This window comes from Pelophylax lessonae (assembly GCF_965119305.1).
Source record: "Pelophylax lessonae genome assembly, chromosome: 7".
Lineage (NCBI taxonomy): Eukaryota > Metazoa > Chordata > Amphibia > Anura > Ranidae > Pelophylax > Pelophylax lessonae.
The window spans coordinates 84,343,519-84,370,909 of NC_138774.1; the positions used below are offsets into that span (position 1 = coordinate 84,343,519).

Sequence of the window (27,391 nt, forward strand, 5' to 3'; positions counted from 1 at the left end):
CCAAAATTATGTGGACATCAATCATAAAGGAAAAGTCCACCCTAACACTAAAATCCCTACATCTATAGATCCCCACATTCTAACACTAACCTATCTAGCCCTGTAAAGAAGAAATCAGTATACTTACCTTTTTTGAAGCTGATCCAATCCAATCCTACGCTGAGCTGTCAGCCGCGGCTTCGCTGTGGAGGCAGGTGCAGAAGGCACAGCCAAAAACGGAAGCCCCATAGTAAGTCTATAGGTGACGTCACATCCCATTTATTTCACAGCCGTTGTCGGCTGTGTCCTCTGCAGAGCTTCCACCGCTGAAGATCGGGTCGGATCGGCTTAAAAAAAGGTAAGTATACTTATTTATTCTTTACAGGGGTAAATAGGTTAGCGTTAGAACGTGGAGATCTATAGGTGCAGGGATTTTAGTTTTAGGATGGACTTATCCTTTAAGATAGGTGTCCACATAATTTTGGCTATAGGGTGAGTATGATGGTAAAGTGTCAACAAACTTTTGGCCATATAGTTTACTTTCTCCAGATCAAAGGTTCTCCAGGTAGTGAATGATGGATGAGTAGGACAGCCCTGGAACTTCAAAAACATATCAAAGATAACAGATCCCATATGTTTATCCTAGCACAGATTCTACATTGTTTGTGTTGAGATAGATAGATAGATAGATAGATAGATAGATAGATAGATAGATAGATAGATAGATAGATAGATAGATAGATAGATAGATAGATAGATAGATAGATAGATAGATAGATAGATAGATAGATAGATAGATAGATAGATAGATAGATAGATAGATAGATAGATAGATAGATAGATAGATAGATAGATAGATAGATAGATAGATTTACAGGATGTGGAAACTATGGTTTAATAATAAACTCCATTTTATTTAGTTTAATGAATATTTCTAATAATAAATTGATGCAGATCTGATGCAAAGTATGTTTTTTTGTGCGTCACAAGAAACTCTTTTAGACAGCTATGTTACACCCTTTAAGCGCGTGAACTCCATTAATGGTAATCATTGTTGTGATGGAGGAAGCAGCCCCTTGAGCAAGATATTATCATTGTCTCTCCGACAACCAGTGACTAAGCTGCATTGTGAGGATTCCGTTCTGTACATCTTCCCAAGCAATTAGCAGCTCAGGAAACGCAATGTCTTAATTCACTTAAGATTCCTGCAAAGACATAGTGAGTATTAAATAAATGCACATTGTGCAGCTTTAGCATGCAATGCAACGGAAATCTCTACTGTGTTTTTTTTTTTTCATATATTTGGCTAACCTTATGAAGTCAATGTGCCATACCCTAATCCTGCCAGTTAGAACAAGCCTTTAATGAGAGGCTAACGAGCAAATTATCTGTGGGCGAAATACATGATTCAATATGAAGAGTTTATAGTAATGGCTCAATTTCCTCCGCCTGGAGCCAGCTAATGGCAGGAAAGGGAGGGAGAGATGAGCTAAGATAGAGGGAAAAGAAGGGTGAGGGTGGAGGAGACAGTGATAGGCAGACCCAGAGAGAGAGAGAGAGAGAGATGAGTTGGGGAGCCTGCGAAGAATCGGGAATAGGAACAATTAGGATGGGAAAGACAGGAAGAGAGTGCAGGGGAGAAGGGGGGAAGAGTAGACACAGTGATGGAGATGAAAGAACACCAGACATGGACAAAAAGGGTGAAAGAGATAGAGATATGAAAGAGAGAATAACGGAAAACATGAATAATAGGAAGGAAGGTGGCATGATGAGTGGGAGGAAAGAAAGAAAGAAAGAAAGAAAGAAAGAAAGAAAGAAAGAAAGAAAGAAAGAAAGAAAGAAAGAAAGAAAGAAAGAAAGAAAGAAAGAAAGAAAGAAAGAAAGAAAGAAAGAAAGAGAAAACGAGCGAGAAAGAGAAAAAGGAAAGGTAAAGAATGAGGATGCAGAGAAAGTGGAGTGGGCATGAAGAATGAGGGAGGAGAAAGAGGGAGGCAAGGAGAAAAATAGGTGAATAGGCAAAGATCAAAGTATTCCCAATAGGACTAAGATGATATATAGGGCTGCAGCACAGCGTCTACCTTATTCTTAGAGTCCAACTCTATTCGACACATATATCAGTGGATGTGTTTCAGCTTCTGAATCCTCTTGCTCCTTTATCACCATAGATAATTGTGCACTTGCTAAAACAGACAGATAAAGTGTGGGGCCTTGCAGCCTACCAGCCCCAGACATGTTAAACATTTGTGGCTAGGCTGAGCTGGGCAGATTTATTCTGTTGCATGCAAAAGAAATAGCCTAAAAAATGCAGCGTAGGCAGAACTACAAAGTTAAGGGGAAGCAGACTATGACAGCAGTGTGACCAGGGACACTGAAGGAGGCCCACTCTTTGCTGTGGTCTTCCAAATACTATGCAGTAAGGGACCCTTCCTTCAAGGGGCCCTCCATTCAAATCCCAGATTTCACTTCCATTGAGTTGGAGAGGAAACACCAAGTTTTACCGAGAAAATAGTATCCAATGGTGATTTAGCCTAACATGTTACAGCATGACATAGCCTATGGTGCTACTTCCCCGCATCCCAGGGTATACCTCTTAATATTGGAGGAGAAGGCTTATTATGGGAGGTGCTGGGGGGGGGGTCATTGGGAGGCATAGGGACTGCATAAAAGGGACAGCTTTCAGAGTGATATACACCCTTTGGTAGAGTGAAGTGGAAGGTTATACTGACTAACGGGAATAGACTGTATGTAATCTTGGGTAAGATACCTATGTGGATATTTCTAGATCTTAGTTAATGGGAGACATATTGACATTTTTGACATATATGGTTTATTCAACTAACTAATGTGGTTCTTTTTCTTTAGTTTATTTATTTATTGTGGCTATTTTGACTTGTATTTATGTAGGCCACCTATCCCTTTTGCGAGGACATATGTGTGGATCCAGAACTATATATTTCTTGGGTAGCCATTCGATTGTATGCATCCTATTAGATGTGATTATTTATGTTGTCATTCTGTTTTATAAGATACAGTATGTGATCCAATACTCGATACTAAGGCAGACATAGTACATCTGTTACTCCCACATTTGCGGGTTGAGGTGAACTACTTACGCCGCTCTTTCTGTGGGCCTCTATGCCTGAATGTGCAGTCGTGTGGAGGGCACTCTCTTGCTTGTTGTCTCCCCATTGCCTCCCCACAGCCCAGGGGAGTGCGACCACCTCATCAACCATGTGGGTTTTATGTTTTTAGGTACTGTATGTTTTTTTTTTGTCTTCTTTCCTTCCCTGCCCATGTTCCCTCCCCATTTCCATCTGGACAGCCTGTATATTTTACATGATTTGTATGAATAATTTGATTATTATTGTTGGTATATGTATGTATGTCTTGTATATCCATCTATGCATAAAATGTACACTTTTTTTTTAATTTATAGATGTAAACCATTTGTAATAAGGCATCTGTCATTCAAAAAACATGAAGTCCTGAAGAAAAAGGGAGCAATAGTGAAACATGTTGACAGTTGGATATATGACAATTGCCATTACTATTTTTTATGATAATACTATGATTGGGTTATCACCCTCACAACTATTTATATTTTAAGTAATCTTTTGGAATAAAATATATATCTTTTATGAATTCTGTGCTATGTACTACTGTAATACAGGTCCGCCTAATGAAGGAGCACGGATGCTCCGAAAGCTAGCAACGCCCATCTTTCCCTCCGCCTCACAGGAAGTGATGTCGGCTGACAGGAAGTAGGAAGTGGAGCCCCACTGAGAGTCCTCCACCACCACAGCACCATCAGACAGGCTGCCAGACAACAGCCTCCACGCACCACCGGCACCCCGCACCCCTCCTTTCTGCAAAGGTATCCAGGACAAGAAGATGGATGATCCCATACACCTACGGTCCGGATAAAGGCAGGGAAAGGGCTGCATCCAGCCTGTGGGCCATGGCTTGGAGACCACAGGGGTAGAGGAAGGAGCAGGAATGATGGCTAGAGACAATTAGAGGAGAGAGGCAGAGAGATAGGTAGTGTGAGGAAGAGTGGACAGGGAAAGATAAGAAAAAGAGGGAGATAAAAATGGATACAATATAGATATAGTGGTGGAGAAGAAGAGAGATAGAGCCGGGAGAGAAAAGCAGAGAAAATATAAAGAAAGATATTGGGTTAACGAGTTAGGAAGAGAGAAACTGAGAACAAGACTCATGATTATAATATAAGGCTAAACAAAAAGGAAAAAATTGGAACAACACCAAAGCCAGTGCAGGTGAAGGAGATGCTGACACTGCATATCACAACATGAAGCTTCAAGCGAATCAGTTAGGAAAGGAATATGAGAGCTGCTCTTACTGATTTGTTTTTTGGAGTTGGAAGAAGAAAGGAATAGGTGACATACAATGAGAGCAGGCAAGAGACAGCAAGGATGCTTCTTAGTGAAACATAAAGGATTCCGTCTATGTATTTTGTTCCTACATAAAGAAAAAAAAAAAAAGTTGGTCTAACAAAACATCAACATACTATATGTTAAAGGGACTTCCTACTTTTAAGAAGTAAATAGAAAACTCTGTGACATGGTTGCGGAGGTTTGCTCACCATCTGTGGTCTACCGAGTTGGAACACCAACTCAAAGTATGTAGAACTGCTTGGCCTTTTTAACTGCACCACAATTTCTGCTCAGAGGCTTACACTTCATTATTATGTAAAAAATAGGTTCACTAATAATGTATGTTTTTTGTAAAGTTTTTGTAGTTTTAAAAAGGAAAAGATTAGAACCTCTGTTGGGTTGTTATTGCTTCCAAAGCAATGCGTCCAAGAGGCATTGAGTTTGATTAGGGAGATTTTTCTTCATCTCCTATCCTTCAGATGCAACAGAAAGTGGGAGAAAATAGATACAAAGTGAGGGGAAATGTCCCTTTTGGGAAATCTACCCTTAAAATATGTTCTGGCGACAACAGTAAAATGTTGGATTTCCCATCACTTTCTATTTTGGTGACAATGACCACCAGCACAAACATAGAGAGCGAAGCTCCCCAGAGGGCACACTGACAGTAATAAAAACCATGAAGGCATGCTGTTTTTTTCCGTATGTCCGCATATCATCCCATCCGTTTGCGGATGATATACGGACATAATGTATGTCTATGGGATTGCGGATGTCAGCGGATGACACTGCTGACATCCGATTTTGCATCCTTTCTGTTTTTTAAACAGGAGAAAAATAGGGTTCTGTTCCTTTCCAAAAAACGGAACAGAACTGAAAGGATGCAAATCAGATGTCAGCGGATGGTCATCCGCTGACATCCGGAATCCCATTGACATGCATTATGTCCGTATATCAGGGATGGGGTGATATACAGACATACGGAACGCCCGTGTGAAAGAGGCCTAAATAAGAACTTTAGCCAGACTCAGAAAAAGAAGTTGCTATTTTAAAATCGAAAAGTACAATCTTTACCAACTGTGCCGGCATTATTGGTGGTGGCTACAGTAACCAGCATGCCTTCATGGTTTTTATTACTGTCAGTGTGCCCTCTGGGGAGCTTCGCTCTCTATGTTTGTGCTGGTGGTCATTGTCACCAAAATAGAAAGTGATGGGAAATCCAACATTTTACTGTTGTCGCCAGAACATATTTTGAGGGTAGATTTCCCAAAAGGGACAATTCCCCTCACTTTGTATCTATTTTCTCCCACTTTCTGTTGCATCTGAAGGATAGAAGATGAAGAAAAATCTCCCTAATCAAACTCAAACAACAGAAAATAAACTGATAGGGGGTTTTAATCTTTGCCTAATCTTTCTAAAACTAAAAAAGTTTTGGCTATACATACTGTACACTTGAAGAAAACATTGTGCCCTGTTTGTGAAAATGCTACCCCACAGCAACCAGTCAGATCCCTCCATGCAGTATCAGACAACATTATGATGAATCTGGCTGTAGTAAAATAGCAAAGGTTATACCAATGAGTAGTGATACAGTGTCTGTGATAAGAAATCCCCCGCTCCTTAAAGTGTATTCCTACTTTTACAGCCAAATTGGGATAACACCTACTTTATATTTGTTACATGTTCTCATTTAAATAACAATTAAAAAGTGTAGCTTACCTTTTTTACGTGTTCATTTCTATAATTCCAGCACTAAAAATCTTAATGAGTTCTCTTTGTTTATGAGAGTGCTGGGAAGCTGTCATTGTCATAGGTATTCCTGGCTGTACTGTGCTGGTAGATCTCATTATTAATTGTAAAATAGATTTGAACACTCTATACTAACAAAGGGCTAAAGATTTAAACGTGTGTCCTCTTCATTGTATGTTAATGAGAGGAAGCTCATCCTGTCCTAACAATTTCTATTGGGAGAAACCACACTAAAGTTGTTCAGAAATGATTGCAGTCAGCCATGACACCTTCTCATAAGAAACATTTACGAGGAAAGAAATATAACATAAAAGTGGTATACCATATGAATGGGAAAACTTGGCATATATTGGGGTTTTCTAAAAAAGTGGAACCAGGGCCCCAACACTCTCAAAGGTGTTGGTTTCCCAATGGACTTTGAATGACATTTTCTTGAATGGTGCAGTGTTCAGCCGCAGGAAGAGTTAGTATTAACAGTCTTCTTTTACACTTATTCTTTGACTAGGGAACTTAGCTATAGTAACATGGTCACTTTTAGTAATACAGACGCTTTGAGACAATTGTTTCCTCTAGTAGTCATCAATGAGTCACATAAATGAGCTAACAATTCTGCAAAGAGGACTGGAACTTCAGGAAAATACTATTGTGTTGCCTCCAAGGGATCATCTGACTCTCTAAAAGATTCTTGGAATACCATGGAAAATTATGTACAACACAATGATTTTAAAGCTAGAATATACTGCTCATTTTTATTTCTCATGTAAAGTGCTCATTTTTATTTCTCATGTAAAGTGCTCATTTTTAATAAATACTACCATGGTATGAAAACAGTAAACCTTAATAAAAATATATGAATGGTATAATTATTCAGTATAAAAGAGGGAATTTAATTCAGCAGAAGGCCTTTAATCACATTTCTAGAAAGCCAAAATGTATTTTTTTCAAACACGGTTCTGTCCCCTGTTTTTCAGGGAACCTCTCTTAAAAGCACCCACCCAATGCAGAAGGACATGCTGCCTGAGATCAATATAGCAGGGTGGCTGCATTCATTATCCCATTTAATTAAAAGGGGAATTAACACCCTCCCCGCTCTTCTCCCTCTCTCCTAAGGCTTCTGGGATGGATCAGAGTGATTTGGATTGGTCACATGTTGTAACGTGATCACTTTGATCAATTGGAATCACTCCAATCTGTTTCAGAAACCCTAAGGAAAGAAGGGGAAGAAAAGCAGGTCTTTCAAATCCCTGGACCGCCTATCGGTGCCCATCCGTGCTGCCTATCAGTGCCACCTATCACTTGTTGCGTGGGATCTGACAGCCCATCACCCGAGGAGGTAAGTACTGCAGGGACCAAGGGGGTGGGAAAGGTGTAGGGTGTTAATTTGCCTTTTCCTTTTGAAAATGGAAATGTAAACTTTCACTTTAACCACTTGCCGACCGCCCGCCGCAGTTTTACTGCAGCAGGCTGGCTCGGCTGGGCGAAACGACGTAGAGCTACGTCAGTCACGCGGGTGGTGCTAGGGGCACGCTCCCGCCATCACTAGGCAGCGGGGATGCCAATGCACAGGGCTGGCGGCCGCGATTCCTGCCAGGCACCCGCGATCGCTCCCCACTGAGAGAGAAGGACGGTCAGCCGTTGTAAACACAGCTGACCGTTCTTCTCTCTGAAATGATCACAAAGCGCCTGTGATCCTTCTATATAGGAACACAGGTCTCTGTGGTCATTTCACAAGCCCATCCCCCATACAGTTAGAAAACACTCCCCTAGGCTCACACTTAACCCTTTGATTAACACTATATTAACCCATTCCCTGCCAGTGTCATTATTACAGTAACAGTGCATACTTTTAGCACTGATTACTGTAGTAATGTCACTGGTCCCCCCAAAAGTGTCAAAAATGTCAGTTAGGGGTCCGATCTGTCCGCCGCAATGTCGTAGTCTCAATAAAAATTGCAGATCGCCGCCATTACTAGTAAAAAATAAATAAATAAATAAAAATGACATAAATCTTTCCCCTAGTTTGTACGCTTATTGCGATTTTTTTTATACCAAAAATATGTAGCAGAATACAAATTGGCATAAAAGGATGAAAAAAATTGATTTCTAAATTATTTATTTTTTTGGGAATGTTATATAGCAGAATGTAAAAAATATATATATTTTTTTTTTCCAGAATTGTAGCTCTTTTTTTGATTATAGGGCAAAAAAAAAAAAAAAAATCGCACAGGTGATCAAATACCATCAAAAGAAAGCTCTATTTGTGGGAAAAAAGGACATCAATTTTATTTTGGCACAATGTCGCACAACCGTGCAATTTTCTGTTAAATTAACGCAGTGCCAAATCACAAAAAATGGCCTGGTCATTAAGGGTTCAAATCCTTCGGTTTCCGGTCCAGAACTGGTTAAACATCTTATTGCTGAAACATTCAGTACCATGGAGAGCTATTCCCAGTAGATTAACCTGCAAGTTAGCCACTGATCTTCACCTATTGGAAGTAAGGGAATCATTGTTCACCGACTGCTGCATTCACCTGGTGCACATTCATCCTATTGAAAGTGAGGTGAATGTGATGATGAAATATATGGTGAATACCGCCAATTCTCTATAGGCAAATATCCGTGAAGGATATACTGATACTGGGCAAAGTTCTCCTTAGTTTGCTAAAGTACTGTGTATCACAAACAATTGTCAATAGTCATTTTCTTGCTTTTTTTACCCATTGTCACATCTGAGTTCTGCTGATCTCCTGTGGCATCATTGCAACCAGTTCATGTCTACATACACTCCAGAGATTACTGCACAGAATTTCCTAGGGAAGTATACAGAGGCATAATTTGAACCTTCAGTGCCCTATTGCTAGAAACCATGAAGGGCCCCCCTGATCCCCTCCCCATCTGAGCTTCAGGCTTCCAGTTCTGGGAGGTCGTTCATGGACATCCTCCCAGAACCTTGCCTCCCGTGTGCCCCCTGGGGCGGCCATCCAGTACGCTCTGTGACTGCTGATCACAAATCAGGGTAAAGGGCCAATCACAGCAGCCCTTTACCATGTGATCATCTGATCACATGTAAACAGATTTGCCAGTTATCGGCAGTCCTTTCACTTTTTGCCCTAACCTGGCAAAACTTTCAGTACATTGTTTACGCTGATAATCAGGGCACTGATCCTCAGTGTCCTGATAATCAGCGCAGCCCCATTAGAGCTGCCTAATAGTGCCGCCTATCAGTGAACATCAATGCTGCCTATCAGTGTCCATCAGTGCAGTCTATCAGTTCTGCCTATCAGTGCTCATAAATGCAGCCTATCAGTGCACATTAGTGCTGCCTATCAGTGCCGCCTATCAGTGCTTATCAATGCTGCCTATTAGTGCCAATCAGTGCAGCCTACCAGTGCTGCCCATCAGTGCCTCCTCATCAGTGCCTCAGCAGCAGGACTCTGAACTGAGAGCGTCTCTCTCATGCAGCCCAGAGCCTGCACTGACAGCTCCCCCTTCCTCCACCCTCCTCCCTCGCACGTATGGAAGATCAGCAGCTGAATAATCAAATTAGCTTCACAATTACAACGTTGCACATAGGAGGAGAGGGGCAGGAGGAGAAGCAGCAGATCGTCTCTCTCCTCCCCCATCCTTGCCAAGGAGGCGGGCGAGGGAACTGTCAGTGCAGGCTCTGGGCTGTATGAGAGAGATGCTCTCAGCTCAGAGCCCTGCGGCCAGGGACCTCACTGGGCCCCTCTGACAGTGGTGGAACGCCAGGGCCCGGTCGTAAGTGCAACCCTTGTGACCCTTGAAGTTCTACCATTGGAAGGATACCTAATGGCAGCAACTGCGCACCATACTTGCCTAATGTGCATTGACACAGCCACTTGTAGTTCCCATTAAAAGCCTGAGTGACAGAGTGACAATGCAGGAGCACAACTGGGGGAGGAAGAGACACAGCATTGTCAACCTATAACAGGAAGTGCCTGAACAATGATTTTATAGCAGTTTCACCAGTTATTATTTTAATAAAAGCTGCAGATTTAAAAACATTTAAAATAACTTTTAGTAATATGTAAAATCCTAATGCTCAACTCTGAGAACCTTGAAAATTCTCCCTTGCGGTGGAGCTGAACTCGCACTCCAAGGGTTAATTGCTGATTTAATTCTTAGGATAAGGGAAAGAAGATGTATTTACCAGATCCACCGCTCCTCCACGCCACTAGGCAGATCCCCACAGCAGCTTATCCCTATGTTCTAGTGGTCTAAGGCCCTGACATCATTAATAATGATGCAGGATCCATAGGTCTTCTTTGTGATGAGGCTGAGGGACAGTTCACTGCCAGAGCGTAGGGAAGCACCATTTGGGAGAACGAGGGATCAGATAAATTGAAGTGCTTTTTTTCTCCCTAAGAATAAGCAAACAGTTAACCCCACTGCAAGTTTTCCAGAGCTGAGCTTTAAGTGAGACTTTAGTGATTGTGTTTACTGTTACACACGGGCTTCAGCATGTAATAGAGCAGTGTGAACAGCAAGCTTTAACAAAGCAATTGCAGAGTTTCAGCAAGCTTTTTTTGAAGCTTTTAAAGTACTATTTTGCTCCAATTTGTAGATGTTGAACACAGATGCTAATAGGAGTGTTAATTGCGACTTTAAACAAGCTACTAGCAGACTTCAGAACTTCTTTAAAGCTTGTTAAAAGCCTGCTAGCAGCTTGCTTAAAGTGGCAATCAGCACTCCCATTAGGATCTGCATTCAACATTTACAAACTGGAGCTGAATGATACTTTAAATCTTCTAAAAGCTTGCTCTGCAAATGCTCTGTCGTAGCTTGCTAAATACACTGCTCTTATAGAAGCTGAAGTCCTTGTGAAACAGTGAGTAGTCACTGATCCCAAAGAAGGCACTCAGATCAAGATATTCTAAGGGCTCTTTCACACAGGCGGACCGCTCATATCCGCCTGTCCGTTTTTTTGGCGGACCTGAACGGTCCCCCCATGCATCCCTATGGGGCATCGGATGTCAGCGGAGACATGTCCGCTGACATCCAATCCGATCTGTCAAATCTGGACGGATGGAAACCTTATTTTCCATTCGTCCAGCGGATCGGATCAGATGGGATCGGATGAGAACGGACCGACGGTTCGTTCCCATCCGATTTCCCCTATAGAGATGTATGGGGAACTGACAGCTGTGTCTCCGCACACAGCGCGGAGACACAGCTGTCATCCTTCTGCTCAGCGGGGGATCGGCAGATCGATCCCCTGCTGAGAAAAACGGAATCCGTCTGACGGACGGAGTGTGTGAAAGGGGCGTAAGTCTGCTGGCTGCAAGCTTTGTATTGGTCATGTGCAGCTGTAGTTTGGGAAATGTCTCACTGTCTGTGATTAGCAGTGTGCAGTGTTGGCTTCCTGGTGGAATCAGGCAGGTGGGATCCTGAACATGCCCGAGCCCATTCCGTTTCAGTGGCGGCCCGTCCATTAGGGGCGCAGGTGTGCCGCCCCCCCCCATCCATGCATCCGGCCCCCTAATCTACATGCAGGGTGCCAGATGCATGGATTCCAATGGGGGATTTTTTTTTTGAAGCATGTGATTAGAGCCAGAGGCTCTAATAGGCTTCAAAAAAGGGTGGGCTCGGGGCACAGAGCACTGCGCCCTGAGTCCACCCAGTTGTGGGACAATAGTGAAAGAATATTCGCTATTGTCACACGGATTCTCCTCCTGGCCAATCAGGAAGTGGGTCCTAAGACTTGTTTCCCAATTGGCCGAAAGAAGCCATCCTATTGGCGAAGAAGGAGGAGGGAGGAGACACAGGGGAAGCCCGACCAACGAAGGGGGACATGGAGGAGACTGAGGGGGAAGCCGTTGCCTCCACATGTCAGTCCAGGGGCAGCACAGGGTGAGTGAACCTGCGAGACCGGGGGGGGGGGGGGTATGGTGTGCAGACTGGAGCTGGTGTGGTCCCTGGTCAGGTCCATTTGACACCGCCCCCCGCCCTCCGACCCATGGAGCACCAGCCGCCTCTGTTCCGTTTTTTGTTGCATGCTAGTCTTATATCAAAAGGGAAGAGGTTACTTTCATACGAAAATTCTCGTACGACAGAATTCAACTTCAGAAGTGATTTAATTTGTTGAATTGTTTTGTATGTATTCTTTCGTTTCCAAGCATGCGTAGTCTTGCTCTTACGATTTTTTTTCGGACGAAAACTGTACTAATTAAACGAAAATTAGATCATTGTGTTCACATACGATAAAAATTTCATAGCTTGCACTTTCACTTTTTGTCGTACGAAAATTTGTAATCAGCTGTCAAAAGCACCATACTAAAGCCTCGTACACACGCAACGATTATCGGCCGACCGATCGGCCGACTTTTGTCCAGAGTTGTGTTTTGTTGGTTGGAATGTGCCTAGACTGCACACGAATTTTCCCGCACGACAAAATTCTACTTCAGAAGTGATGTCATGTGCTGGTTTACTTTCCGTGTGTTTTTTCTTCTCTGAGCATGCCCAGTCTTGCTCATCAGATTTTTGTCTGCTGAAATCTGTACTGACTAACGAAAAATCAGCCGTTGTGTTGACGGCCAACAAAAATTTTATAGCCTGCACACCAGATTTTATTCGGCCGAAAAGTCGGAGTCGGTTGTCGAAAGCATCATACTAACAAGCCGAAAATTGGCAGATCGGTCGTTGGCTGAAAATTCACGGCCAACTATCGACGTGTGTGTACTCGGCATTACAATCCAAAAATTGGCAGATCGTTCATCTAACAAAATTTTATTTCCGATTTTCCTATCGTGTAAATGGGCTTTATGGCTTAGAATGACGGCTCCGGCATCGGTACTTTCAAAACAAATTCAACAGTTTCTCTTTAACGCACTGCCAGACCATTGCCAACACTAACCTATAACGGATCCTGGTAGACCTACTTGTGTTTACTCCACAAAGACCACTTGCCTGGCATGTGAAATAATTGTTTTTTTTCTCACCCTATCCTTCCATAAAGATAAAATGGGCCCCGCAGAAAACGTGTTCATGCTGCCGAAGGTGAGCAAACTGGGTGGAAGCGGAGAGCCAAAAAACTGTGATAAGTGGAAGTCTTAGCGCCTCTATGTATCACAGTGAAGCTCTAAATGAAATGTTTGTTCCAAGAAAAATATTCCCCGAGTATAAATAGAATGGGACGAAGAGCGAATGTAAGCGAGAGGGATGGAATTCAATGTATCTTCTGGAGAAGAGAACAGATTGTGCTGGATCTCTATTCCAGATAATGGTGTTCTGTTCTACTCTGTCAGGCAGCACAATGCTTTTCTGCAGCCAGGCAAGAGATGCCGACTAAATGTCATCTAATATCTGTGTTTAAGGGAAAACAAACAGCGCAAAACACGTTTTGTTACCGATTTACAGGGACAGTGTCTGGCTTTGTCCCTGGAACAGTCCTTGGTTTTCAGTATTTTAATGGTATAGCTATAAAACTCTTCTTGTTCTGCCTATTTAATTCACGTCATACAGTGACTGCAGACCAGGTAAGTTAAAGCTGATGTATAATCTGCTTAAGTTTTACTTCCCATGGTTCCTTCTTTACCCCTTCAATAATATGCACCTATTCCGTTTTCATTACTTATCTTATTTTAGCCCCATTGATGTCATCACTGGGACTCTGTGCTACACTATACAATGCAGACAGATCATGGCTGATGGAAGGTACCAGGGGGGTCCTGTAAATAGCTTCCTAAAAACATCACAGCATCCAGCCTCAGTAGTCTTCAAGAACCCTAACCCAGCAAGCAATGGGCTGACTCTTGGAAGGAGATATACGAATATCAAAATGCCTTGAAGGGTGGATGTCAGTCTGGGAGAGAGGGCATTCCTAGGCAGGCAGCATTCGCGTATGGACTGCCCTAGGTAACACACCTGTAATGCTAAGCCCTCCATGATTGACAGAACTGAAATCCAATAAATGAAATGGGTGGGCCAAGGACAAAACTAGGGAAGAAAGGTTTGGATGATGCTAGATGTCCTTTTCCAGGAAATGAAGTGAGCTCTATCTGACTTAATGCAGCTTCTAATCAACCACTTTACCGCTGCTCACTGGAGCTCTACTGCAGCAAAGTGTCTCGATAACGTCTGACGACGTAGACCTACGTCGCCAGACATTCCCCTATCTCGGCGGCGCGCGCGCCACTGGAGGCTCGCTCCCACTGTATTCAGTTACAGCGGGAGTTGGGCCAGGAGAGGAGCGGCGGTGATCACCACCGCTCTTCCCCAATCGTCGGGGAATCGAGTCTGGAGATCCGCCCGCTTGTGTAAACAAAGCGGGCGGATCTCCTAAGTGACAGGCAGGGTCATATTGCAGGGTTCAGCATAGCTGAACCTGCGATCTGTCCCTGTGTCACTCAGTCACCTCCCCCCACACACGTCAGTAAGTACCAGGCATACATTAACCCCTTGATCACCAATAAAAATGAACCCCTTCCCTGCCAGTGTCATTTTTACAGTAACAGTGCGTATGTATAGCACTGGTTACTGTAGTAATGTCTCTGGTACCCCCAAAAGTGTCAAAAATGTCAGTCAAGGGTCCGATCTGTCCGCCGCAATGTCGCAGTCCCGCGAAAAAAATCTCAGATCGCCGCCATTACTTGTTAAAAAAAAAAAAAAACACCAAAAATGACAGAAATCTTTCCCTTAGTTAGTAAACGGAATAACTTTTGCGCAAACCAATCAAAATACGCTTATTGCGATTTTTTTTTACCAAAAATATGTAGCAGAAAACAAATTGGCCTAAAATGATAAAAAATATTGATTTTTACATTTTTGGGGGGGGGGGGGGGGGGAATTTCATATAAAAAAATGTGAAAAATATTGTTATTTTTTCAAAATTGTCGCTCTTTTTTTGTTTATAGCGCAAAAAATAAAAATCGCACAGGTGATCAAATACCACCAAAAGAAAGCTCTGTTTGTGGGAAAAAAAAGGACATAAATTTTGTTTGGGTATGGCATTGCATGACCGCGCAATTGTCAGTTAAAGTCGCACAGTGCCGAATCGCAAAAAGTGGCCCAGACGTAAGACAGCAAAATCCTCCGGTGGTAAAGTGGTTAATGCACACTATTTTGTTATTTTTTCTGAATTGCTGGTGACAGGTTTGCTTATATATATATATATAAATATGCTGTATATTTATCCTACCTTTCAAAAAAAAACAAAAAAAAAAACAATGATTAATGTGCAAATAATTGATTGGCTGTCACAGCCCTCTTCTTTTTTATTACATGGAGCCCTACATGATGGGCAGGAATCATCACTAATCCCTGACCACGATGTGTTATACTCGCTGTGCTGCGTCAGCCTATTTACTTCACACAGGGATTCATTGTAGTCAATACACTAAATTGATTTAAAGGCAGTTCAAGCCTGTCCTTTGTAATTTCCCATAGGATTACTCTACCAGAATTATCATGTCGGTGCGCTGCGACGATGGACTTATTATATAGGGCAAACATCAATGCGCAAAGCACAGTAATCCTTCAGCAGCCAATCAGACTTTATCTTTTTGCTGACCTGTCTTTAATAGACAGAAATTTGATCAGTTGTTATTAGTTACTGCAAATTGAACATAATCATTGCTCTTTTCCCTGCCTCATTGATCAGACAACAAACATTCTCCCAAAACAGCATTTGCTGCACAAACTGGCCCCATATCCTGCAGTCAGCAGTTACCGCCATATGGCCCATAAGCCCTACTGTGTGGCCTCAGAAAAAAGGAACAGATAATAATTCCATTTAAATCTGGATTATGACACAAAATTATTGCATGAGATAAAAATGATACAACTTTATCGCTGCTTTAACAGGGTTTAGGCAATAGTCAAGGTGAAGTTACTTTGGGAACAAGAAATGCTGAAAGCTAATTGTTCTACTGTTAACTGCATTAACTACTGACCACTGTGCAATAGGCAGGGCTGGGACAAGGGGTGGGCAGGAGCAGCGGCTGCCCTGGGCACTGTGGTATCATGTGAGGTGGGGGGCACTACAAGGAGGTTGGGGGGAAGGGATTTGTGTTCGATGGGGGGGGGGGGGGGATTTGGGGGGGTTTGTGCTAGAAAAGGTAATATGGTAGGGGGAGTGGATTTTTGCTAGTAGGGATGATTGCAGGTATGCATTGTAGGAGGGGAAATTTGGGGGGATTTGTGCTAGGATGGGTGATTGGGGAGAATTTGTGCCGGGGGGGGATTTGGAGTGGGGGGGTGGGGATTGTGTACAGAGAGGAAATTTGAAGGGTAGAGGAATTGTACTAGCAGGGGGGAATTTTTTTTGGGGGGGGATTTATTCTGGGGGCATATGGGGAATGAGAGGACTTGAGCTGGGGGGGATTTGTGCTGGGAAGGGGATTTATGCTTAGGGAATAAGCATGCAGATCAGTGCTCAATTTATTTATTTTTAGGAGGGGAGGGGGTTTGCTGACACATATTGCTCATACATCTGGGGGGGGGGGGTCACAATTTGGCATGTTTGCCCTTGGCTCTGGATGACCTTGTCCTGGCACTGGCCAAAGGACCACTAAAAATTTGAGAAGAAAAAAATTGTTCACTGCAATCGGTTGGCTTTCAGCAAGCCACTTTTTAGGCTATGTTACTGAAGCATTGATTGGAGCCTTCCCTTCAGAGTCCACTGTAATGATATCCTGCACTGGATATCCTAAAAGCTGTCGCAAGCAACCATTTTGTTACGGCAACCATGTTGTTCAGTAACACAGTCTAGCAAGCAAAATGTGTACTCAGTGATTTTTCTCCCCCCTCTCCCTACCTCAATTAATTCCTGGAATGCAGAGAGTTTCGACTTCAAACAAGCCGTTACCTGAACAGATGTCTGGACGGATATCTGTTCAGATACTCAGGCCGGTCGTAAAGCCATAACTGGGCAAAGAAGGATAATGGCTAATGGGTCGTAAAGCAGAGCTACTCAAGAGCTCTGTTAATTGAACACATTCACACACAAATTCATAACTTTAAACACAAACAAGATATGTCTCTAGAAAGTGTATAGTTAAATGCAAAATAAAATACTGAACGGAACAAGATCATACATGACCACGTTAGCTCCTATGGGAGACAAGCTAGCTGTCAGATGCCTTACGGGTCAGAGGTTACTTTGAGATAGCCTGTGTTTGGTATCTATGGGTATAAAATTCAATGCTGCACAATAATCTATCAGTTTCAAGAAGGCAACTGGTAGATATTGGAAGATATGAATTATGTTATAAGTCTGTCTATACGGGAGGTTCCTTGGTATTGTCGTAAACATTTTCCCTTCCCTTTCCCCCCCTTCCCCCTCCCACCCTTTCCAACCGTTTTACCCTTCATGTGCTGGAGGTTTTTTTAGCGCTCCTCTATTGTTGTTTTTAGGGTAGCCCATGGCCACTGTGTTTATTGGTCAAGGACATCTGAGACACCCCCTGCGGTCTCAGAGAAAAAGAGAGAAGCAAACGGGGTTGGGAGTTCTCATGGTAACATCAAGAAGGAACATCTATCAAGTTTGAGAACCGATCACACTGGCTCAGCTTCTGAACTCTGATAATACTCAGGACATTGAATGCAAGTATTCTCATTTTACCAATTCTACCTTATTTTTCTAATTGCTGAATTATGTCGCTATTTCCTTGAAACACCTTTTTCTGTAAATATTTTATTATTAAACTTTATTCTGAAAAGTGTTAATCTTGTCCCTAAGCTCTTAATGCAAACTAACAATGAACCTGTCTCTTGAAGAGTGCTACTGTATAGAATAAATATTCTGAAGATTCCTGTCTGTGGTGACAGCACGTGTTACAGATGATAATTCTAAAGTCATAATTGGTATTTCTAAAATTACGAGCGTCCGCTGGGCTCATAACGTAGCGGTGGTGGCAGTGAAAGGGTTAATTGCTTAATTAGCCCGGTGACAATCACTCTCAGCCTGCTGGCATCTAGATTGTGGTCCCGCAAGCTGGAAAATCTATGTGCAGGGTGCAGCTGAGAGTGGCATTGTTACGCAAGTGACGGCAGGGTGTGAGATTGGCTGGTCCTTGGTCACGAGTTAGTGAGAGGGGCAGGGATCTGATACCCGCCACCGTCACATCCACCACATTTCCACAGGTATACATGCTGTTACTATCTCACAATGCAATGTCTGCATGACCTATCAGCAGGCCCTGAGGCTGACATGTGCGGAGCTAGTGCCTATAATTATGCAAATACCAACTTTCATAAAGTCTGTATTTGCATAGGAGCTTTAGGACTGCTCCAGCCCACAGTGTATTTACTGACCACATATGGTGTCTCCATAGCTAACATCTATAGGTGGTCAGCACTAAAATGGTGATCTTGTGGCCTTGTTGATAAGCAAAATGGTTAGGGTTAGAGTTATGTTTGTGGTTAGTTACTGGGAGTGAAAGACAGATACTTAATGGTTTGGATTGCTTCAAATGGGTTCTATGTTTACTTATTATAATGTGTATTGAACTGCAATGTCAGAGAGAGGCTCTCCCTATTGTTTGTGTATTGAGGTGAGACGTCTATTCTGTTAAGCCTGTCTGTTCCATTGTTAAATGTTAATGAACTCACATATTATGTCCAGATGGCTAGATAATTAGTTCTGGTTATTTCTATTTCTGTATACAATTTCATTTGCATATGATAATGTAATTAGGCAACCCCTGACCTGTGTGTGATAATCTGATCGGGGGGGGGATGTGCTCATGTGTGTATAAATTGAGTGTGAAACTGTTCAATAAAGGAGAAGATTCCAATACAAGCTAAGTTGTCGGCTAGCTTTGTATGGGGGCTGCTGGAAAATCTGATATCTATGTTCACGACTGGGAAGAAGCCATATACTGACGGAAGTCCACAAGTACAGTGTGGGTTGTGGTTCTGTTACAGTTAGCATTAGGGTTCCTTTACTCCTCAATATATCTAAGGTCATGTTTCCGACAAACAAGGGGCCTTATTTATGGCACAAGATCAAACCAATGATAATTACATTGACCTCCCTGTACAATGATTTATGATTCCTGATTTATATCAAACACTATTCCTGAATGAGGAATAATTGTGTTTTAGATTCATTACTCTGAAATACTTGAGATTCTAGATCTTGAATTTGGTGGGAACTAGTCAAAGTGAACCATTCCAAATTTTTAAAAGTAGATTTCTAGTATACACCAGAAAAGCCCTTCCTGTCCCCCTCTCTGATACAGTTTTCACATTTGTTTCTAGCAACTGACTTTTCCTGATTATATATAGTATATATAACCTATTTTCTTTCAATTAATTGTCCAATGAGACTGCCTCAGTGGCCTGTAGGCAGGTTGCCTATTGTGAAATGATATGTAAAATTGGGTTGTGGCGCTGCTCAACATGAATATATTAGTGCTGTGTGTGCCTCCTAAGCAGGAATAAACAATTAAATGAATAAATTAAGTATACCACATACAATAACTGTGCAAATTAACATCAGCGCAATCACCGCAAAAAAGTGCAAGTGCTAAAACCATGAACAAGTTATCCTCGATGTGCTCAATTCTCAGTGTGAATACATCACACTAATAACCCCTCTATGTAAATAATAATATTTTTGGCGTGGCATCACTCCGGCATTTGTGGACGCATGGCATGACCAACCCTCATTCCCATAGACATATTTTATTCGATGTAAGCCTTGGGTATATTTTTCTCTTTTTCTTCTTTTTCCTTCACACTGCTCTATTTACCCACTATTTTGTCACATGGTCCTTACTAAGCACATTTTGGTCACTTTGGTCTTTATTAGTGCACCGTGTTTTCTTTTACAGTTTTTCACCATCTGGTTGGCACTTCCCCCTCTTCTGTCTGTCAATGTGTCTTTTCACGGCTGGATCATTTATCACCCTGACTCATGCTCATATAGTAGCACACCTTGTACAACATAGTCAACCTCCTTTGGGCACTTCCCCTCACATTTTGGTTTCCTTATGGGCTTCACCAGCTTACCCTGTTTATCTTTATACCAATTTGTTATCTCCTTGGTGGCTTTTTATTGGCACTACTTTTTGGGTCTATTCAATTTAGTATACGCAAGTAACATTTTTGACAAATTTTGTTCCTGAGATGATTCTCTCAGCATATTTTTTCTTATAGTATAATCATTGAAATTTTATACATCTTACAGACCCTGCCTGTTGATTCACAATGTGCCTTACCATCAAATGTCTAAGCAATACACCTGGAGCTTTCCAAGCCGCTCTGTTTACGGTCCTCTCCCTCCCTGTTGTCCCCCTGCCGGTTTCATTCCGTGCCTCAGCCCCGGGTCAGGCGTCTCCCGGATCTCCTGTGGTCCCTTATTCCTGGACTGGATTGCTCACGAATCGGGATACTACTTCAGGTAGTGTCCTTTCTTATATACACCCTTCATTTCATCCAACCAATACAGTACACTAATACAATCCTTATTCTTACTTTATAGACACATATCCAAGCTCCTGATGAATGGACGGAGGTCCATGAAACGCGTCGAGCCTACGATTACTCAGATATAGATATTTTTATACGTCTTTATGCATTATGACACATTTTAGACTGTGAGCACACAGAGATTATGAGGTCTTATTGTACTCATTTATGTTAGACTGATCCGTATGTGATCCGACAAATATTGTAACTTATTTGTATTCAATTGCATCAATTTGTGCTATATCTCTGTGTGTATTATGCCAACTAAATATTTTTATATGTTATGTATCTTTTCAATAAATTCCTTTGTCCAGGTAACCTCATTTAAAGTCCCACATTCTTGCTTTTATTGTTAAAGTGCTAAAACCATGAACAAGTTATCCTCAATGGGCTCAATTCTCAGTGTGAATACATCACACTAATAACCCCTCTATGTTAATAATAATATAAGTGTCCTTCAAAACATGTGCACTGTCCTTTAAAAATCTCTTATGAAGAATCTTCCCGTGAGCTTGCTGATCTTTATGGTGACTTCAGTGAAACTATATGTATAGGTGCTACCACAGTCCAATTGATATCCCAGCATGCAGTGAGCCCCGGATCCTCTCGTGTTCACCGCCAGGTGTTACACTCACCAGATGACTGACCTCTTGCAACAGGGGCATCTCGCCTTTAGTTAGGATAACTGTCTTTATGTCTCCTCCGAGGTCTTTCCTTATGCTCCCCCACGTCTCCTCTATGTAATCATATGCTCTCATTCGGCTCAATGGAACACAGGTTGCCTATTGTGTTCATTGTAGCCAAACTAGTGTGACTACGCAGGTTGAGGTTGTGGTCCAGCCTCCTGTCCTGTGATAAATACAAGGCAGGGGTTTGGGTCTCAAGGGCGAGCGAGAGAGCACGGGTCAGAGGGCTCAGAACAGGAACCTTACAGGACATCCTGAGACTTGTAGTTAGGCTACTAAGCAACGGCCTTCGGAATACTTCCAAGCCATGAACTTCTCTAGTCGAGTTGTGCCAGCTATGGACTATACTAATAAGGACTTTACTTGTGCAGGTATACTGGGGCAGCCAGTATTAGAGTTAGTTTTGGAATGCACATTTTGCTATGTTAGGTTTGCCTTAGTGAACTATCAGTAAAATTTGTTTAACCACTCAAAGCCTGGGCTGAAGTTACTTAAGGGGTGCATGTGGGGTCCTAGCGCTCATACAAGGGTCTGAGTCTACAACAGCACACTAAAGGTTCTTCTCACAACATTATAACAACAAAGAGTTAAACTGCAACTAAGTGGATTAGTGTTACTGAGAGTTATGGCCTGATCACTAGGTACAGTGGAACAAGAGTTAAGTGAGCATGTATAAAGTCTGAACTATGTTCTTGGCAGGATCCCATTCTGTTCCTGGGAGTGAGGTAACACAGGTACACTGACTGGTGGGATGGGCACCTGCATGTCTCTCCTAATGCAACACAAGCACCTGTTTAAGTGTGTAGAATACAGTACACAATCTTTAAAGGAACGCCACATATAATACTGCACCGAAGTGACTCATCTCTGAATTAGGAGACTGCCTTAGTGTTTGACTTTCACATGACGGTGGTCCTTGCTTGGTCCTGGCATCGATGAGCATGCCTTCAGCAAGGTGTAACCCCTATTTCATATTGAATGACCCTCTTAATTGCCTGGCATAGCCCAGAAGAACCACGCTGGGATAGGCCTCCTGTGTGACCCACACTTGGTGCTCATCGAAGTAATGGGGAACATATGGAGATATCATCTGCCTATTACACATTAACTTACCCTTACACTTGGCAACCAATGTGGGGCTAAGCCCATCACATGCACCTGAAGACCACCCTCAAAGAGACAATGGCTGTAGTTAGTATAGAACTTGCCCAGTGATATGGCGCATGAACAGCACGAGTCTGCTTTCTGATTGGCTCCTGCATAAGGCACCCTGACTGGATTGGCAGAGAGGTTGATAAGGGGTGTATATAGCAACAGAACCAGGAATGATGCTGGGGGTCCTCCACATGCAAGCTACATCTGAACAGCAGCTACCATTGAAGGATCCCCAACGAGTTAATGGGGAACATATGGAGAGATGTCATCTGCCTTGCCTATTACATACTAACCTACCCTCACAAGCAATGAAAGGGTTAGTTAAATTTTTTAGGAAAAAATAAAAAGGTGAAGAATTAACCTGCACTAAAGAGAAAGTTGGAAAAAACTATTTGGACTTTCACCTCTTAGTATTGGCACTCTCACTGGACCTTTTAATACTTTAAATGGCTAGTTTTATTTTTTACAAAATAGGAAAAGGTGAACTAATACCCTACATTCTCCCCACCCATGTCCCACCCGCGGTCCCTGCTGCACTTACCTCTGTGGGTGATTAGAGATTCACCATCCACACAGCCCACTGCAATAGTCCTATCAGTTTTTCCTCTTTTTTTCCTAGGAGCCCTGAAGAAGGAAGAGATTTTTGTTCCTCCAAAACGTGTTGGCGGTTTTATAGTGTCTTGTGTTGGTGCTCTCAGTTTTTTCATCTGAATTCCAAATTTTGGGTCCCCCAGTTAGGTGTACCCTGTATGTGCAGTGGGCAGCCGCACTGGAGCCATTGACTCCTATATCCATTTGATTCCCTTTTTTGAACCATAACCCTTTGATGTCACCGTACCTCATTTTCATTCAGTAAAATTTTAAATAACAAATCAATCTGGCATCTCTGAGTGTAGATGTTGATATAGTAAAGTATTCAGCTCTCACAAAGACTTGGGGGGAGCAATGTTTGTTGCTCATAATTATTGCTTACAGAAACCTCTTAATAAAGTTACGTATGTGCAGTCAGTACTTGCAGAGCCCTCTGGGTAAAGCCACCTACATTCAGTTCAGTCAGCCATCTGGTGCCCTGAAGCTCTGTTCATAACTGAGCCCCCAGTTAATTCTTCCTTTGCTGAACACAGCAGCAGTCTGTATGGCGCTCCTTTCCTCTTTTCAGCTCATATTGAGCTACACGTTGGAGGAAGACATTTTGATTGCAGTTAAACTGGACCAAACAACAGATATATATTTTTATATTAAATGCATGGATGCTAGGTTAACACTTCCAGGTATGTATTATCTCTTGCAGATAATACAATACTGCCTCTCAGGACCAGGACAAGGGTTTGGTAGGAGGGGCAGCTGCCCAGGGTACAGTGGTGGTGGGGGGGCAGACATAACCTCACCACACACAAGCTCCAAATCAGTGGCTAGCAATCAGCAGCAAAGGCGTGCGCGCAGGGTGTGCAACACCCTAACCCCCCTATGTGGTGCAGATGCCCCCTGTTTGGACCCCTGATATTTCACCAAAAGCCCCCTAATGGGGCTCCTGAAAAAACAATTGTAAAAGATAATTCAAAAATAAAATAATACAAATAAAAACATAATGACGCCATCCACTCCCCTACTGACATCAATCTCTGCCCTTCTGGTACTGTCAGTATATATAAACACACATATGTGTTTGAGGATGGGTTCACACTTGAAACGGATGCAGCTGACAGCAGGGGTTTCCTGTTCTCCATTTCAGGGATGAAGCAGGCCCGCATTTTTGGCTGAATTCTGACCTGAAACAGAACCAAAGATGCACAGGACCCCTGTGCAATTCGCTCTTCAGCTGCCCCAGATATGTGTGAACCGACTCCATTGAGAGCTGGTCACAATCTCCTGTCATGCCAATTGGATACGGGGAACTCGCATCCAATTTGCATAAGTGTGAACCCAGCCTGAACCTTGAGGTGCACACCCTAATGCAATAGGCCGTGCACACCTATTACCACCAGGCTGCTGTGATGGCTACTTTTGTCACACTGTGCTCCAGTGTGCCCACTCTCCACCCACAATGAAAAACACAGCACATTTGCAACTACCTTCTAGTTCATAGAAAGAAACCAATTGGCAATGCAGTGCACCCACCATGCCAGATGAAGCAAGGGGGCAGAATTGGCAAAGAGTGTTACACCCCATTCTATGGCATGCATTAGGAGTAGGAGAGGGGTCGCAGTTCCTCATCCCTGCCCTGGTTGCTGAACGGGCCTGTCCCGGTAATACTGCCCATGACCATGCCTTCATCTGCTTTTCTCTCCATTTTCCAGGCATCATCCAAGGTCAGCATCTACTTCTTGGACTGAAATGCTGGCTCATAGACCACACGATCATGTAAATCCAGGTGCCTGTTCAGTCTTTGACAGTGTTCACAAATGTCTGACCTAAATCAGCTCCTAAACACTATGGGATGGGAGACTGGGGAAATGCTTCCCCCTATTTGCATCAAACTAATGACCCTATCTCAGCCTTGGCTAATTCACTAGGCTGGATTAGTGATGAGCTTGGTTTTTGTCTGAACACAAGTTCGTCTCAACCTGGGAGTTAGCTGTCTTTGCTTGATCAGTGGGCTGTGGGGTGGAAAATGCCCTGACCCCACAGGTGACGTACACAAAGGGACAGGGATGCTTGTGACATCATTGACCTAATATGAGCACATGCCCATATTAGGTCAGTACCATTGATCTAATATGGCCATGTGGTTATATTAGGCCAATGATGTCATGAGCATCCCTGCCCCTTCGTACATGTGCGAAGCCTGGAATCTCCCACTCACAGCTCATTAATCCACCAATGACTGCTAATTTACAGGTTTAAAGTGGTTGTAAAGCCCTGTACACACGCACAGATTGTTGGCCGTAAATTGTCGGCCAACGTCCGATCTGCCGATTGTAGGCTTGTTAGTATGATGCTTCCGACAACCAACTGCGAATTTTTGGCCGAAAAAAATCTGGTGTGCATGCTATGAAATTTTTGTTGGCCAACAAAGAACGGCCGATTGTTCCTCAGTCAGTACAGATTTTCGGCAGACAAAAATCAGATGAGCAAGACTGGGCATGCTCAGAGAAGAAAAAACACACGGAAAGTCAACCATCACATGACATCACTTCTGAAGTTGGTTTTTGTTGGCCAACAAAAGTCCAGTGCAAGTCTAGAGCACATTTCAACCAACAAACAACACTGGACAAAAGACGGCCAAACGGTTGGCCAACAATCTGTGTGTGTGTACGGGGCTTAAAGCCTTAAGTCTTAAGGTGAAAAACCTCATACCTCCTCTTTTTTTTTTTTTTTTTACCTGAGCCCGATTCAATTCCAGCGATGTGCATGAGTGCAGCAGCTCCAGCCGCTGTCTCTCTCCTCACTGGACCAATTGATAGCAGCCGGAGCCATTGGCTATGACTGCTGTCAATCAAATCCTATGACACAGGATTCGGGGGTGGGGCCGAGTCCTGCTGCCTGTGTCAATGGACACAGCAGCCGGACTCAGGAGCGACCCCGCATGGGTGCCCTCACGGAAAGCGGCTTTTCGTGTGGGCACCCGATGAAGGGGAGGAGCTAGGAGTTCCGGCAGGGAATCCCAGAAGAAGAGGATTAGGGTTGCTCTGTGTAAAATCCTTACAGAGCAGGTATGTATAGGCATGTTTGTTATTTTAATACAAAAAAAAAAGTTTAAAACCACTTCAAACCAAACCAAAGCTCATCTCTAGACTGTAGCTCAATGATTGATTTTTTAATTATATAAGTTGGAGCTTTTTAAGAAAAATGTTGTATATTTTACATGTCCGGAATTTATTAATGCAGATTTGTAAAAAAATATATATTATTTATTAAAAGTAAGCAATGTCAGTGAAGCAATAGGCACACTGTGCCTTGTGGAAGTCATTTGTACATTTAGTACTAATAGCCCGGGTTGTGGTTTAGCTTGTACAATTGCTTCCTCCGCTGAAAAATTATTATCAAAGACAAAAAAGAAATGACTCTATTTAAAAGCATCTCAGCATAGGTACTGTATGCTTATTTCATTGTGGGGACAGAGTAACCTGTAACATGCATGTACCTAGCACTAGGAACCAATTAGAATACATATTTTATCAATCGTATTATAGTTCCATGAAATCTGATTTGCCGCTATAAGTTACTATAGTATGCTTATCGCTATTGTCCTTTACACTGCTTCAATAAAAGGCTACCATGGGTAAAAGCATAATATTCTTAACCAGACAGATTATAGAGACACTGAACTACTCTGAGCTTAAGCTAACACTTTATTTCCAAGGTAACAAAAGATCACAGCATTAAAAGTGAACTACTCCTACCATGGTAACTGGAAATTTCATGTTACCTGGGAAATAAATTGCAATTTTATGGTATATTTATAGGGCTGATTCACCCTTTCAGAAAAAAAATTAAAAAGTGACCTGACACCCTACACCCTCTCCAACCCCTGGTCCCTCTGTACTTTCCCTCCGTGGTTGATGAGCTGTCAGTGTCCATGCAGCCAATACAGCGGCTTGGGAAATTGAAATCCCCAGTGTTCTCCCTCTTCTTTCTATAGGACTTCCAATACGGATCCGAGTGATGCTCTGTGCTGGTGCTGACCAATCAGAATTGCTCTGATTAATCCCAGAAGCCCTGCAGGGACCAGGACAGTGGGGAGGGTGTAGGGTGTTAGGCAGGCCCTTCATTATGCAATTTTCTTTCTTTCAACCATGGGTTGGAAAGCAAGTTGCTCAATTCTCCCACCAACACAGTCAGTGTTGATAGGGGAACCCCCCTCCCCAGCAGCGCTATTGTATTCTGCTGATGGAGAGTGTGGGGAACACTGCTGGAGGCTATAGCCACCAGCAGTGATTTGGTGGAGAAATGGGTGGAATCCAACAGGCCTGCCTTTTCTTCAAAGGGTGAATATTAGATTTGTGCATGGCGGAAAATTTAGTTTATTTTAATTTCTTTTTCATTTGAAAAATACAT

At 42.8% G+C, this 27,391-nt stretch overlaps 1 protein-coding gene across 2 annotated transcripts in view; it reads right to left on the reverse strand.

The window, feature by feature from the left end:
- LOC309559343 (leucine-rich repeat and fibronectin type III domain-containing protein 1-like protein) overlaps positions 1–27,391 on the reverse strand; it is a 147,155-nt gene that overhangs the window by 104,598 nt on the left and 15,166 nt on the right. The window contains exon 1 of one of the 2 annotated variants that reach the window (XM_082262577.1): positions 13,079–13,232. The exons of the other annotated variant lie outside the window; for it this stretch is intronic. The gene's annotated coding sequence lies outside the window, so the exon portion shown is untranslated. Of the gene's footprint in view, positions 1–13,078; positions 13,233–27,391 lie in introns of those variants that run through there. 2 annotated transcript variants of the gene reach the window in all.